The sequence below is a fragment of the Camelina sativa genome, chromosome 17, assembly GCF_000633955.1.
Source record: "Camelina sativa cultivar DH55 chromosome 17, Cs, whole genome shotgun sequence".
NCBI lineage: Eukaryota > Viridiplantae > Streptophyta > Magnoliopsida > Brassicales > Brassicaceae > Camelina > Camelina sativa.
Genome location: NC_025701.1, coordinates 11,693,132 through 11,710,230, shown reverse-complemented (window position 1 = coordinate 11,710,230; position 17,099 = coordinate 11,693,132). Strand labels below are relative to the sequence as shown.

General features: G+C 33.7%; 1 long non-coding RNA gene across 1 annotated transcript; it reads left to right on the top strand.

Moving 5' to 3' along the window:
• Nucleotides 9,710–10,369, top strand: LOC104756762. Its single transcript, XR_762322.2, has 2 exons — nt 9,710–9,841; nt 9,929–10,369. It is a non-coding gene; the product is annotated as an uncharacterized LOC104756762 (long non-coding RNA).

Sequence of the window (17,099 nt, the reverse complement as noted above, 5' to 3'; positions counted from 1 at the left end):
ATTTTATTCTGTAACTCCAAAGGAACAATCAACTTTCTCTTTTTAAATAATAAAATTAATAAATATTTTTAACATATTTTCTCTTCTGAACCACTTCCATTATTTCATTTATTGGTAATTTGGTAAACATAATCGCATTCCTCTTCTTGGAAACTGAAAAGTAATACTATATCTGGATCAGTTGCGTATGGTTCGAGTTTCTTGCTAAATTTAGCAAGTGAAATAAATTAGGTCTTCACACTCTATATTTCCTTCAAGGTATAGGTGTTCACATTAATGTAACAGACTCACCTTGAATAAAAATACTAACAATTAGTGAGTCACACAACGGAAATAGTCAATAGACAGGTGTTGTCATGAACGATTCACCACCCACACCAAGTTATGATAATTCGAAACCGTTTTTATCTCATTATACCTTTTCCTCAAACCGGAAACATGTTTTGCTTAGTTCAAGTTCATGTTTTGCTTATTTTAAAATAATCGTTAGGGATTTTTTCTTTTGAATGATTTTTCTAATCCAGTTAATTGCTAAATGTATTTTGAAGAGTTAGACAGATCAACTATTTCGGACTTATTTCTGGATCTATTTTTTAAGTGGGAACTCATCTAAGCTACTACAGTCTATGCATTAGTTATCTTTTACAGTAGTGGTTGCCATTTACCATGTTTTATTTGTTAAAAAGTTAAGATGTATTTACTCATGAAGCTATGCATAAATAAATATATAAAATAAAATATTATTTTCGGTATATTGACGATTCTAATAAAAGGGCTCAGTTAATCCACGTTTTATCAATTGGCTAACGGAGATATGTGCAATATGCAACTCTCCATTACATATAATAAAAATCAAATGGGTAAAACAACTCTTGACTTGGCCATTTTGGTTAGTTTTGTTAATAAATGAAAAAATACAAAACATAAGAAATAAAAGAATCTCAGTGACATAAGAAAACGGCAAATCCAAATCGAGAGAAAATTTTAAAAAGTTGGACCATTCAGACAAATGCATATTAAAGGTTTTTTCAGCTCGCCAAAGATATTACTTTTTTAAAAAAATATATACAGTATTTTGGTTTTCTGCTTAGCAGAAGAAATGTAAACTAATTGCTTATGGTGTAAGTTAATAGCTTTAATAAGCCGATAAAATAATTTTTGGTTTTCCACAAATATTCTTCCATGTAGATTCACTTTTTCAACATGCTAAGCTACGAACAGTTGGTGAGAGTCATGAACACATCACACCCTCATGTATTGTCATTTTTAGTTAAGAGATGTAAGGCAGAACAACAACAACACAACACTCGTTGTTTCGGTTCAGCAAAAGAATAGAGTGGGCCTTGACAATAGTAACAGTGTATTGCCCTTGTCAACATGTGAGACTGATCGTACAGTCAAACCAAGTGTGACAGTTCACACTACGATACAAGTTAAGAACAGATACGCTTCCCTTGGATCAACAACTCTCAGCAGATAATGACATGTGTAGGGAACAATCAGACTTGTAAACTTAGCTCTCGTCATACATATTTTCACAATGTGATGTAACAAGGTTTTTATGCAATAAAGTAATAATCTTGAGTTGCTCATCTTTTGGCTTACTAGGGTTTTTCACCCTTGCTTTCATGGTATCAGAGCTAGGTAATACGGTCTATGGCTCCAGAAGATTCATTTTCTTCCGCTCTGTTATCTATTTATCAGGTTGTGACTCTCAAGCTTACGGAGTCCAACTACCTTCAATGGAAAACTCAGTTCGAGTCTTTCCTATCTCCTCAAATGCTACTTGGTTACGTTAATGGCTCAATCCCTCGTCCAGCGTCAACACGGTCCGTTACTCGTACTGAAGGGGTCACTGAAAAACCAAACCCGGAGTTTTCCAAATGGATTCGTAATGATCAACTGGTCATGGCATGGATCTTGGGGTCGCTGTCTGAAGCAGCCATTAGAGTTGTCTACTGTCTGCAGTCTGCTCAAGCGGTATGGTCTGCTCTCGCTAAGAAATTCAATAGGGTCTCTACCTCTAAGAAATTTGAGCTGCAGAACAAATTGCGTGCCTGTCTTAAGTCTGGTAGATCTATGGAGGATTATCTTAGTGAACTCAAACAAGTGTTTTGATCAGCTTGACTCAGTAGGCTTCCCTATGAGCGATTTGGAGAAAATCCATGGCTTATTGTTTGGTCTTGTTAAAGAATACGAGACTGTAGCTACTGTGATTGAACATTCCATGGATTCGATTCCTCCTCCTTGCTATGAAGATGTTATCTTCAAAGTCATCGCCTTTGATGATAAACTAAAAGCGTACTCTGCTGCGCCTGTTGTCACTCCACATCTTGCTTTTCAAGCTGAGAAATAACAACAACACTTCGACAGAGGAGGTTCGAACAACAACAGCAGAGGTGAACGTAGTGGATTCAGAGATCGAGGAAACTACTCTACAAGAGGACGTGGTTTCCAACAGCATAGCAACAATCAGAACCAAAACGGAGGATCCTCTATTCGACCAACATGTCAAATTTGTGGGAAATACGGTCACAGTGCTTTCGACTGCTACAATCGTTACAATGAAGAATTTGTTCAGTCTTTACCCTCTGCTCTAGCTGCTATGCGAGTCTCTGATGGAGATCACCACACAGGAAATGAGTGGCTCCCTGATAGTGGTTCTACTGCCCACATCACTCACACCACTACTAATATGCAACATGCTCAACCATATCAAGGTCAAGACTCCGTAATGGTTGGAAATGGTTAGTTCTTGACCATCACTCACATAGGATCAGTGCCTTTGCAGACAACATCAGGTAAATTCCTCCCACTTAAAGATGTCCTGGTCTGTCCAAATGTTATTAAGTCTCTTCTCTCTATCTCTAAGCTGTGTGATGACTATCCTTGCTCTGTTAAATTTGACTCTGATGGTGTGTGTGTAAAGGACAAACATACCAAACAGCTCCTCACAACCGGAAGCAGGAATAGAGATCACTATGTGCTCAGGAATCCATCGTTCGAAGCCTTGTATTCTAATCGACAGCTAGCAAGTAGTGATGAGGTGTGGCACAAACGTTTTGAGAGGATACATTGTGATTTGTGGGATCCTGCTCCAATCCCTTCTACTCAATGTTTTAGATACTATGTTATCTTTGTTGACAACTACACTCGCTACTGTTGGTTTTATCCTTTGAAGAATAAATTAGACTTCTACTCTGTTTTCATTCTATTCCAAAATCTAGTTGAGAATCAGTTAAGTCAGAAAATCAAGATGTTTCAGTGTGATGGTGGAGGTGAATTTGTTAGCACACAATTTGTAACTCACCTTGCAACATGTGGAATCAAGCAATTAATCTCTTGTCCTCACACTCCTCAACAAAATTGTTTGGTAGAGAGGAAGCACAAACACTTAACTGAATTAGGCCTCAGCATGATATTTCAGAGTAAAGTTCCACAAAAATTCTGGGTTGAAGCCTTTTTCACGGCAAACTATCTGAGTAATCTTCTCCCCTCCTCTGTGTGCTTGCATCTTCTCTAAGTCCGTATGAAGGCTTGTTTCAACTCAAGCCTGATTATTCAGTTTTGAGAGTGTTTGGGAGTGTTTGTTATCCCACTCTTCGAGCCTATGGAGCAAATAAGTTTGATACAAAATCATTGAAATTTGTCTTCCACGGATATAACAACAAGTACAAAGGATATCGGTGTATCTACACTCCTACTAGACGTGTCTATATTAGTAGACATGTTCTCTTTGATGAACAGGTGTTTCCATTTGCTGATGACTATGCTCACTTAGTCCCAACAGCAACATCATCTCTTTTATCGGCTTGGCAGAAAAGCTTTCAACCTGCAGCATCAACAGTTTCTGCAGTTCCCACAGTCTCTGCAGTTCTTGCGGTTCATCCTCTTCCAGCAGTTTTTGAATCGAGTCAAGGTGCTCTCCCACTTCCAGAACTCGAACCAACGCAGAACAACAACAACACATCACTTTTTGAATCGGAACCCACAAACTCTATGTCACCCGAAGCAACTCCAGAAACTGCAGAGTCTCCGACAACAAGTGACTCGAGTGATGACGCACCTTTGTTCTCTGAGGATGACTTTCCTCCACTTGCTACCTGTTGTTAATGATCATGCTATGGTCACCAGGGGAAAACCAAAATCCAAATATGCTCTTACAATCACTCACAACACTGTTAAAGGGCCTAAAACAATAGCTGAGGCACTAAAACATTGAGGATGGACAGCAGCTATGGGAGAAGAGGTTGACACCTTTGTTGAAACCAACACATTTACTTCGATCCCACGAACACCAGATATGAATATTCTTAGATGTCGATGGATCTTAAAGAAGAAACTCAATGCAGATGGGAGCTTGGACAAACTTTGAGATCGTCTTGTAGCTAAGAGATATAATCAAGAGGAAGGCGTTGATTTCCTTGAAACATACAGTCCGGTGGTTTGCACTGCAACAGTCTGACTTGTTCTCCATGGGGCAATAGTCAACAAATGGCCACTTAAGCAACTTGATGTGAAGAATGCTTTTCTTCATGGAGATTTAACAAAAACGGTTTACATGCAACAACCTCCTGGATTTGTTGATGTTGTCAACCATGATCATGTCTGGAAACTTCACAAAGCAGTCTATGACCTAAAGCAAGCCCCTCGTGTATGGTTTGACAAATTCAATTAGTTCCTTTTACAGTTTGGCTTTAAATGCAGTTTCAAAGACCCTTCTCTCTTTCTATAAAACAGAGACAATGATCTTATGGTCTTACTCCTCTATGTGGATGATATAGTACTGACTGGAAGCAATCTTACTCTGGTTGACAAACTCCTTGAATCTCTCAATGAGGAATTTCGTATCAAAGATCTGGGCAAATTAAGTTATTTTCTTGGGATACAGGCTCATCATCATCCAGACCGTATGTTCCTCAAGCAACACAAGTATGCAGAGGACCTTCTTGTTGCAGCCGGGATGACTGATTGTGCACCTGCTCCTACACCATTACCTACTGAACTACAAAAGGTCAAGGGTCAAGAAGAACTCTTTGATCAACCAACTTTTTTTTGAAGTCTAGCAGGTAAACTGCAGTACCTCACTTTGACTAGACCAGATATCCAATTCGCAGTTAATTTGGTCTACCAGAGAATGCACTCTCCAACAGTAGCTGATTTTAGTCTGCTAAAATGTGTAATCCGATACATCAAAGGTACCATCGATCATGGTCTCTCCTTCACTCACAACACTGACTCTACTCTGCGAGCATACAGTGACAGTCACTAGGGTGGTTGTCAAACTACTAGTCGGTCAACTGGCGGGTTCTGCACCTTTCTTGGTACCAACATCATTTCATGGTCGGCTAAGCGTCAAACCTCAGTCTCTCGGAGTTCAACCGAAGCAGAGTATCGGTGCCTTTCTGACACAGCCGCTGAAGTGAACTGGTAACGTGATTTGCTTGAGGATGTTGGTATGCCCTTTACACAAACACCAGAACTATATTGTGACAACTTGTCTGCAGTTTATCTATCATCGAACCCCACTCTGCACAAAAAGTCCAAACACTTCAAGACACATTATCACTATGTCCGAGAACAAGTTGCAGAAGGCTCCCTTACAGTTTATCACATCCCATCCGCCTATCAGCTTCCAGATATCTTTACCACGTTCCTGCCTATTCCAGTGTTCGAAGATCTGAAATACAAACTTGGTGTGGTCTCATTACCCACACAAAGTTTGAGGGGGGATGTAAGGTAGAACAACAACAACACAGCACTTGTTGTTTCGGTCCAGCAAAAGAATAGAGTGGGCCTTGACAATATCAAGCCCATCAAGATTTTAAAAGAAGACTTTTCCAATGGTAACAGAGTATTGCCCTTTTCACCATGTGAGACTGATCAAACAGTCAAACCAAGTGTGACAGCTCACACTACGATACAAGTTAAGAACAGATACGCTTCCATTAGATCAACAACTCTCAGCAGATGATGACATGTGTAGGGAACAATCAGACTTGTAAACCTAGCTTTCGTCATATATATATATATATATATATATATATATATATATATATATATATATATATATATTCACAATGTGATGTAACAAGGTTTGTATGCAATAAAGTAATAATCTTGAGCTGCTCCTCTTTTGGCTTACTAGGGTTTTTCACCCTTGCTTTCTGTGTTGTTGTTGTTCTGCCTTAAAAGAGACTGATGAACACAATTACACAAACCCTCATCTTACAGGACAATCGCTTTTACTCACTCATCAGTTTCCTGATACTTGTACTTTTTTGTTTAAAAAGGTTTTGAAGGAGATTGAAGATTCAGAAACCAACTTTGCTTAGTTCGAGTTAACAATATACTGCATATATTGTTTTATTATTAATTCACTATTTATACTATTGAGGTTTTATTTTTTTTTTATTATTATTCCAGTTAATCGCTATAAGATAAAATAACTAAACAAATTCGAAATCGCTATGAGAAATAGTGGACTATTCTTACCAAGATGTTATTAATTTATTATTAAAGATTTAATTTACACGTACTCTTTTAGTAATTACTTTTTTCCAAAGAGACTATCAAATTTTTCTTATTTGTAAAATGAAATTTGTATCCGTTCATTCTGATCATATGTTATGAAAATTAAGTTAGTCATGATATTAGTAATTAAAGTCTTGAGTATATGTTTAAATAATCATGCAAATTATAACTTATACTTGATAGTCAATTTTTTTGGTTTTTTTTTTCTCTCTCCAAAATGCAATGTATAGTAATTAAAAATTGAAGGTGGTTCTTTGAAATATATTTACATGCCGTGTTTTTTGTACTGATAGTTGTGTGAAAGCATTTACTGACATTTATCTGACGATTCGCTAGTCAGAATTAGTCACTTTATTTTGCTTCTTGAATTAGTCAGAATTAAGCAAATGGAAGAAAAAAAATTGCAGTACACAAATTTCTGTATTTTTCCGCGTAGATAGATATCCATTCTACTTTAGTAAACTCCTTATGAACAAATATCAATTAGTGAGGGAAAAACGATCTGTATCCCCATAAAAACTTTCACATAGCACCACAACTACACAGTATTTGAACCTCGACCTTGTCCACACAAACGAGAAGTTCTACTCCAGTTTTCCCCTAATTTTGAAGATTTAAACCCAAAAGCACATAATCATGGTTTACAATTGGTTTACTGTTGACCAGGTAACCATTAACCATAACTAAACCGGATTAACCGTAAATCAAAATCAAACCGAGAGAAATTCATCGCTGTAGGGTTCATCGTTTCGTCTATGATCACTTTCGACTCTCTTAATTCAGTCCCAAGTTGGAAGATGCAATTCACACAACGGTCTTCAAACACATAAAACTTTGCAATTTCAAAATCTGATTTTTTCTGAATTGATTCTTTGATGAAGATGGGTTCAAAGATGAAACCAACAATGTTCAACGAGAGATTAGCAACAACATTAAAGAGTTGCATCACACAGCAAAGAAACAAATCAAACATGGTTCTTATCCGATTCATTTCCTTCGCAATGTCCCTTACAAACAAAGCAGAAGCGTCGATTATAGCTTCGCGAATTCGATGTCTCCGATAAGAAACTCTGATTTCGATTTGTGGGATCCTAAGTATCAATAGGAAACTACTGAGACTTCGAATTCAAACCATCGTTAACGGTGACGGCGAAGATGGAGGAGGAACAAGTTGTGATTCTGGATTTGGCTATTTCATGGCAGTGGTGACCTTCAAACCCAGATTTTGAAATCAGTTTCTCAAATTCAAACAAATCAGTTTCTCAAAATCAGTTTCTTAACGGTGTAATTTGTTTGCGAAATTAGCTATAATAAACACATCCATGTTTAAGGTTCTAAGGCAAAAAATCTGGAATCGGATGTGAGGAGTGATAAGATTGGAACAGAGGTTACGAATGTGGAAAAAAATCAAAGAGAAGAGAAGGAGAAGTGTCACGAATTAAGGAAAGAAAAGTGAGAAAAAAAGATTTTTAGAAATTATGAATTTGTTTATGGTTATTTATTTTTGTCAGAAGAAAATCTGGCATTAGAAGGTGGAGGAAGGAAGAAGACGAAGGGAGATGTTTGGTTTGTGTCAGTTCGGTTTATTCTAGTAGATTTTTGGTTTGGCATCGGGTTTATATCATAAACCGAGTTAACCAACATTAATGGGGATGGAGGTTTCGAACTTTAAAATTATGGGGAAACTGGACTGTAACTTTTCATTTGTGTGGACTGAAATCGAGATTTAGAATCTGTGTAGTTATGGTGCTATATGAAAGTTTTTAGGGGGATACAGATCGTTTTTCCATTAGTGAGTCATAAAGTAATGTTGTCATGGACGATTCACATTCACCGCACGCTCAAGATCGTCTTTTCTGAGGTTAAGATAAGTCTCATATCAAACAAAGCAATCACATCTGTTTAGAATCATATCTTAGTCATTTTGGTTACTCATCATAAACTTTTGAGAAGCCTTTATAAATTTCTATATTTTTTGAATTTTGTGTCTGGATATATTTGTTGTAATTTATTTAAATTTAAGTTCATTAGTCTGGTGTTCCAAAAAAAAAAAAAAGTTCATTAGTCTTTCAAAATGTCGCCTGTGAAACTATTGGAATATAAGAAAAAAAAAAAAGTGTTACTTTTTAGATTATTTGAATTAATTGCTGAATGTATATGTTTATAGCTGTCACATGTCTGTTATGCTTTTGGTTAAATTTAGAAATGTCTGTATATCTACGCCTTAATTGAGAATATATTTCTGTATATTCACGCCTTAATTAAGAATTCTTATCAATCAACCCGATTTCTGAGTAGCTTAAATATATTAATTCATTATAGCGATTAACTCGGATAATAATAAAATTTATACTATTTAAATTTAATTGTATAATAAACGAATTATTCAAAATAAAAATCTGTATCCTCGAACTAAAGCAAAAAGTATGTTATTGAATCTTCAATCTCCATCATAACCTCTTTTTTTTTTTGGTTTTTTAAGTTTAAGTACGAGGAAGCCGATGAGTGAGTAAAAGTGAGTTGTGTAAGTTGAGTGACGGGTGTCAGCAATTCAGCATATTGGTATTTATTCCATTACATTCACTATTGAAGTCCATTTTGAGTTTCATAACGTTCATGTGGGTTTATGATCATATATTCATATCATATAATATACTAGACAAACTATTAAAACGCGTTTTGTGTTACATGAACGTCATAGAGCTTAGTCATGATTTTAGATGAATATTTGACTAGTTATCATCATATTATTTTTACATTATATAATATGATCATATGTTTCTAAAAATGTATCTCCAAACAAGACAATTTACGTAAAGCACTTGATTGATTGAGTTAATCGATAAACTAACTAGGCTGAGGAATTTGTTTAATCCCATGTCTCATATATAATTATATATAGATCGTTCACATTTACAATCACAGCACATTATTCTAATAATGTGTTAAAACTAAATAATTGCGTAAACCACTCTTCATTGGAGTTCATTGATATACACTAGGGCAGATGTGTTATCATTTAATTTGGTCCGTTCGTTTTATTTATTTTCCCATGTGCCACATTAGTTAACTGAGTGGGTGAAGTGTGGTTAGGTAAAAATAGTTAATGCAATTCTCATAAACTCTCTATAAATATACGCACTGGTAGATAAGATTACAATCATCAAACCCACAAAGCAAACAGAAAAAGATTCAGGAAATGGCACTACATGGAACTTGGTCTGGGGAGCTTGACATTAAGTCTCCGGCAGCCAGATTCTTTAAATCTTTCACACCGAAGACATCATCTCCCCTACTGAGGGAATCGGTAAATAATCAACTCGTCCACATTTCATTTATACTTCTTGATCATCGATCAAAAACCTTAACCAATATTTATATGTTTCCATCGTAGCCGAAGAGGTGTTTGAGTCGATAGATTCGGAGAAGAGAACAGTGACGATCAAAATGAGTGGCTGTCTGATCTCAGAAAAATACAAGTCGGTCAAAGCAACAATCACCGTTACGCCTAGAGAAGACGGAGACGGTAGCCAGGTGGTGTGGACCATCGAATGCAGTAAGATTAGCTCTGACATCGACGATCCACAATTCATCATTGACACTCTTGTTAATTTCTTAAAGGAGACTGATGAGAATCTTCTTCCATAATCTCTTATAGCTCACAAGGTTCGTCTTTATATAGAATAATCTAACAATTTAAAATAAACTGGAACAGATCTATTGTGTGTCTAAGTTTTATTTAAGTATCTTTATTTACATTTCGCGTTTTGGGATGTATAAACTGGTGTGGCTATCAAGATGATTAATAAAATGATTTGCATATTATTGTTGGATTGATGATTATGAAATTTTCGTAAAAGTGTTAATTAATCTGCATTCGATTAAATGAATTAACGAGACACGTGAATGATAATGCAACTCATTACTTGAATAGCGGCGAATCTCCACTACATAAGAAAGAAACTATGGACAAATCTAGACCGCTACATGCAAGACTTTTAGGACCAAATGGCTTATATTAGCAAACCGCACGTACATACGTTTTTTTACTAATATAAGGGACCATCAATGATTTATTTTACTCTTCTATTAAATTGATCACAGTATAATTTCATAGATTTGAAAGTAACAAAAATTTGAAAATGTTTTAATAATCAAATAACATTTGATATACTTGGTTCGAGTTAACAGAAATTTGCATTTTATTTTGAGTAATTCGAACTTTTATACGTTTTTCATTTTTTTAACATCTATAAAAATAAATTGTAAACAGAAGCATTAAGCAAATGTTTAATTGAGACATACATAATTAACTAGAATGCCTGTCGATCGAAGACATGTACACTTCTCTTGCAGCTAAACGGCGCACATCCTAGTTTAAGCTCTCTCGGTTTCACAACTATGCGTTTCGTTTCTTCTCCGCTTTTTGGTGTACATGTCTCGGATAGGTTAGGTTAGTAATTGCCCTTGTCCATACTTACTTTTGTTTAGTATTTTGTAAACGGTGAAGATGATAGGTTCTTACTTCAACAATGAGTTGCATAATTCACATACAGTATGTCACTTGCCCAATAATAAAACGTGGATTAATAAATCAGCCCCTTTATTAGAATTTATCGTCGATACAACAATAAAATGCAGATCGGTTTATTAATTATGCATCTTGAAAGCTTCAAGAGCAATTACTTCCATAATATACTATCATAAACTGTATGGAGTATATCCTAATTTTACTTATGCTCCGAGAAGAAATGATATGGCTTGAACTACCTCCTCTCTGTTGCTAACCACTTGGGCGTTTCCCGTGAATGCATCTTCTCCCAGTTGCATGTCGATGATTACAAGTACGTAGTGAGAAGGGTTCAGTCGGCCCACTCCGTATAGCTCGCCGTAAATGATATCCGGTTGGAGATTCCTACAACATCAAGTCTCAATTACCTCCAACCAAACAATTATTATAAAAACTTTTGTAAAAAAAGAAAAAGAAAGTGTGACTACGTACAAGCCGATGTGGAGGAGGTGATGTATTTACAGTAGATAAATTATCCATACATTTGTTTCCCCTTTATAGTCTAGCTGTTAATTACTCAGTTCATAAAGTATCCTACCCTCCAACACACACACACACAAACACAAAATTAACTTAGAACTCATTAGTCATTACTATCTATACTATTAAAAGGGAAGCATTATTTACAAGGCAAAATGAATCGTAAAATATATGACATAAAATGACCCTAAATAAATTAAAAAGCATACAATACAAAAGGGATATTAAAGTAATTTTAGATGTCAAAACGTGCGGATCCTTCTGTCACCCAGGTTTAATTAATTTGGGTTAGGTTTACTGTGTTCGGAGTCAGATTATTATTCCCATCAACAAACAAAGTCTCATTCAGAATAAATGTTCGGCCCTTTCCATCAGTGGTTACACGTCCGGCCCAAACGAATGATATCCAGTAAGCCATTATCTAGAGGCCTAATAAATACAAAAATCCAGAAATCGACAAATCTTTCCAAAAGAAACATAATTCTTTAAATAAAAATCTTAACTACTAAGATATTGATAATTACTAAGATATTGTATTCCTAAAATAAATCGAATATCAATAATAATGGAAACTTAATCTATACTTAAGTCCCCATAGTCACGTATATTCTAAACTAATGAAAAAGGAAAAAAAAAACTTATTATTGATATTGTCACGGAAATTAAGGCAATTCTAAATATGTAAAATTAACAAATTTGCATGACTTTCGGCTACAATGTTTCCAAACCTAATAAGAAAATATTACACCAAATAACTCTTACTTACTTACCATGTTCCCATTTGCCCATTTACTCGCAAAATACTTCAACTATAAATATTTGTCTCGGGGAATATAATGTATCTTAAAACAATATCGACGAAAACCAATTCATATATAAAATGACTGCAAACAATGGAATCACGAGTTTGCTAACTTATGTTACTTAGGTATGTATTTTTTGAAGTATTACACTAATTTGTAGAACAAATTATTTAGTTTATATTGTTTTAGCTTATACTCGGTTAGCTGAATTTCAGGTAGGTATTGATGAAGACGTGAGTGATGATCAATGGTGGATTATGCCTCTTACATGAAACCAAATTGTTTAAAGTTGCTATACATTCTTTTCATATTTTATTATTTCGGCAAACATTACATTATCTATCATGTCGAAATCTATTTACACTTTCAGTTGGGATCTATTATTTCTTGAGATTTGTCTAAAACTGGTTGAACCAAGGGCGGACGTACGTTACGGTTAATCGGGGGACTTGCCACGGGTAAATTATTTTAGTTTAGTGTTATTTTACATGAGCTTTTAAGTATGCACCTGCTAAAATATCCCATTACCCTATTTTCTTCTTACATACTAAAATATCATAAAAATACAATACAAAAACTTATCTTAACTTGACAAAACTAATCAAATATTTTAACTGATATAATTTTATTTAAAAAATAACAATAAAAAATTTTAATATTATTGCCCCGGATAACATTATTTTCTGGATCCGCCATTTAAACACAAATTTAATAAGTAAAAGTGTCTAGAATGAGAAATTTAATCCTAAAATGTGGATTATTAATTTCAATATTCGAAAACGTGGATTCAAGAATAGTATAAGAGTAGAGCTGATGGTGATTTTTTAATCATTTTTTGGTTAATCATAGATAATGATAATATGACAAAGCAATATAATCAAAAAGAGGAGTTCGCGATATAGATTTGGGGGTTGTCATCATACTTGCAATCTAGAGATTAATTTGAGAAACCTATTTGGATATTTATTTAATCTAATTTGCATCTTAAACAAAACTCTTTAAATTTAGAAAGTAAAAGAACCTGATAAACGATGGCGAACCTTGCTTTGGGCGTTGATCATGACCTACCCATCTCAATTTCGATCCATTGATTATTTGCATGAAAAAAAGAAATTGATAAAACAAGAATGAAAACCTGATAGAAATCCAAAACCCAGCTTAAATACAAATTAACAAATTGGAAGTGCTTACCTTGCACTATGATAACACACATAGAGTTCATCTCACTGGATTCGGCAAATTATTGAAACTATTGAACTTGGATGTCGCTTGAAGTTTCTATTGAATTTGTTTTTGTGGAAGAAGAGGTTAAACTTTTCGCCTCTTCAAGTTGGACTGTCATCGATTTTTTTTTTTTCGGTGAGTTTGTAGGGAAAACTAAAAAATGCATATCGTTACTTTGATTTATTGGGCATTAAAAAGAGATATTGTTTACGGGCTAAATCGAACCCAACACATAATTGTTAGCCCGTAACTTTTATATTGGAGTTAATAACTAATAGATTAAAATTATAGGATTTTTAGTGTAATTAATCCTATGTTCTATAATGTTCTACACTAACTTGGAGGATAATCGAGAGTAAAGTATGCAAGTAGATTTCGAGTTCCACTCGCTAACATAGTTTAAATTAATAAAAGTCAACTAATTATGGAGAAAGTTATGATTTTCTTCAAACGAACAAACTATATTACATTCATAACAAATTTTTTATATTGCATTCACGACACATTTTTAACTCTTCTTTATTCTCTATATATAGATAAATAAACTATAAACTCTAACCAAATAACTATAAAAGAATAATAGTTCTTTTCTGTTTGACAAAAAAAAACAGTTATTTTGTTAATGAGATAAACAGCTTTGGTCTAAAACAAAAATAACTATATTTCAAACACTTACATGAAAAACACTAAAAGAAAACTAAGTTTTTGCAAACAACCCCGCACGTACGTGCGGGTCCGAATCTAGTAAACTATAAATTCAATACTATAAAAGTACTAGGGAGTTTCTCTCCAGTTGACACCTCAGCTTCTGTATTGAAACAGAAGCTGACACATCAGTAAAAAACTCTACCCTATCAAATTATAACATTAATACAGCTCATCATATATTGCCAATAAAAATTGAATTATGTTCCACACATGTTCCACCAGCTCAGCTCATCATATACGATCAAGGCAGCCCCTACTGGGCTTCAATATTCATTATGGCCCAAATAAATTAAATAAAGTGATACAATGTTAAATCAGTTAGCAGCCTAACGTACAACCAAATCATATGAACATCTTCATAGCTTTACCTGATTTACCGATTTATGAGAAAAGTATTTCTAAAGCAATGGTTCAGAATCATATACGTTTAATAAAATGAGGTAGACTTACTCTCAAATTTTCATTTTTTTTTTGCGTGTTGGTTAAAGAATTTTTTCTTCTAAATAATATTTTTAACCCAAATTAAAAAATATTCACAACCCAATTAAAAAAGTCAATATTAACATATATTTTTTCAAGTCGTATATCTTCTCAAATATTTTTTTAAAAGACATAAGAGCATCACCAATGGTAGTTTCTTTTAGGAGTACTATTAATTAAAAAATAAAAAATAATAATAAAGAAAGATAAAAATTGTGAAGCGTTTCTTCTTCTAGAATCATAAAAATCGACTCTCTAGACAATAAAACATGTGTCAGTTTCTAATAGGTTTATTATTTTCTTTTTCCAAATTTATTATTTAAATATATAATAATATTAAAAGAAAACAATTAAAATGTATTATTTTGAGAGAACTATGATATGTAGATGGTCTAATAAATCTAAATAAAAGAATCCCCCCTTCTAGCAGCTGCCTCTTTCTATTTTTTTATTCGAATTCCATCAAGTTAAGCAAAAGCCGAGACTGTGGATCATGTGGAAAATAAAATGTGTTGTTATCTTCGAATCTAAAATTTTTTATGAGTTTTTTTTTTCTGATTTATCTTTGTGTTCGTGGTTTTGGGTAGAAGAGAAATTTTGAGTTTTTCTTATTGAATCTCGTTACGAATTCGGTATTCGCCATGATTCGAGGGTAGAAGGGAAAATTGACACTTTCAGAGTATTTCTTTGTTAGGTGATTGAAGATTATGAATAAAGTTGGAAGCTTTATAATGTAAACAAGTTCTCGCTTGTGAACATTGTCCAAATTGGGTATGGAACTATAGGATTTAGCTTAATGATGTTTGCTTGAGATCTATTACTGAGTTATTTTATGAACTAAACTGCGAATTGAATATGTGATCTCATATTCATGGCATAGTTGCTTTTGTTTTGTTTTATCTGGAATTAAGTTTTTGAAAGGTTTGTTTTTGAGATTGCAGTTTAAGAATGCTAAACCATTGTAATAAATTGTGCTTGATAATAATTTTTTTAACCATAAAAAAACACTATATAACAATTATATGATTAAATTTGTATAAATTACAAAAAGTACATCATAAATTCAAATTATATTAATAATATATTTGTCCCACAAAATTTAAAGAAAATAAAACAGAACATACATTAGGGTTAGTTAGTCTATTTATACAATTAAGTATTTAAGTCTATCCGATTTAAATGTAAATATTTATAAGTCATCTTAAATTTGAGATTTCTCTATGTTTATTTTATTAATGCATCTTCTATATTATCATTGTATAAAATATAGTTTTACAGTTAATCTAATTTTTTTTAAAAATATATTTTCAATATTTCAATATATCTAAAAATAGTTATAAAAAATATCCCGCGACATAGCGCGGGTCTAACCTAGTATCCTTAACACTTAAACTAACTAAAGCGTGTTACGTAACTGATTTAAAGTATTTGTTACCTTTTCCGAGAAACAATTTAAAGTAATTATTATGATAGAACAGATGAGAATGTAGTGATGAAAGTAAAACAAAATATCAAATGGTGTTAATTAATTTATTATGAATACATATATATATATATATATATATATATATATATTTCTAGATATAATTAAATCAAAAAAAAAAACAAAACAAAATTCTATGGATTGAGCATTTGAGGTCAATAATAGTGAAAGTGATTGTTCCGTTGGAAATAAGACTTTGTGTTCATCAAATTTCTTAACTTCAAAATGGAAATGCTAAAAATACATTAGCATGTGGTGAAGTGTGGCAAAATTATCTCATAGTATATACACCGTAACACCGCATGCATTGGCATGCATTGCTATGTATTTAAAAGTTAAAAACATCTAAAACAACACATAGTCAACTAAATCAAATTTAATTTGCATGACTTACATGTGAAGGCGAGAGAGTTTCAGCCTGGTCTCCAAGTCTTGAAGGAAAGTCAAAGGGTCCGTATCCACCGCTAAATCTGCCAAGTTGACCTCATTGCTGTGCACACCACTGTCACCACCACTGTAGTTTAACAACGGCTTACGCCTGACGTTTGAACAGTCTGTGTTTCCTTCGAAGTAAATAAGTGCGGTATAACATTATGTATGTAACGAAGCACTAATGTTAAGTCATAACATACGGTACAACATGATGTACTCAAAGCTCTCCCTAGCTCCTATAAAAAGGAGTGGGTTTCTCCACAATCTTAAAAGAGTATCACAAAAGCCAGCAAAAAGAAAAAAGAGCCAGATATAAAAAAAAAAAAAATAAACAAAACCTTCCTTTAAATATGTCTTCTTCATCTTTTTTTTTTTTTTTTTTTTT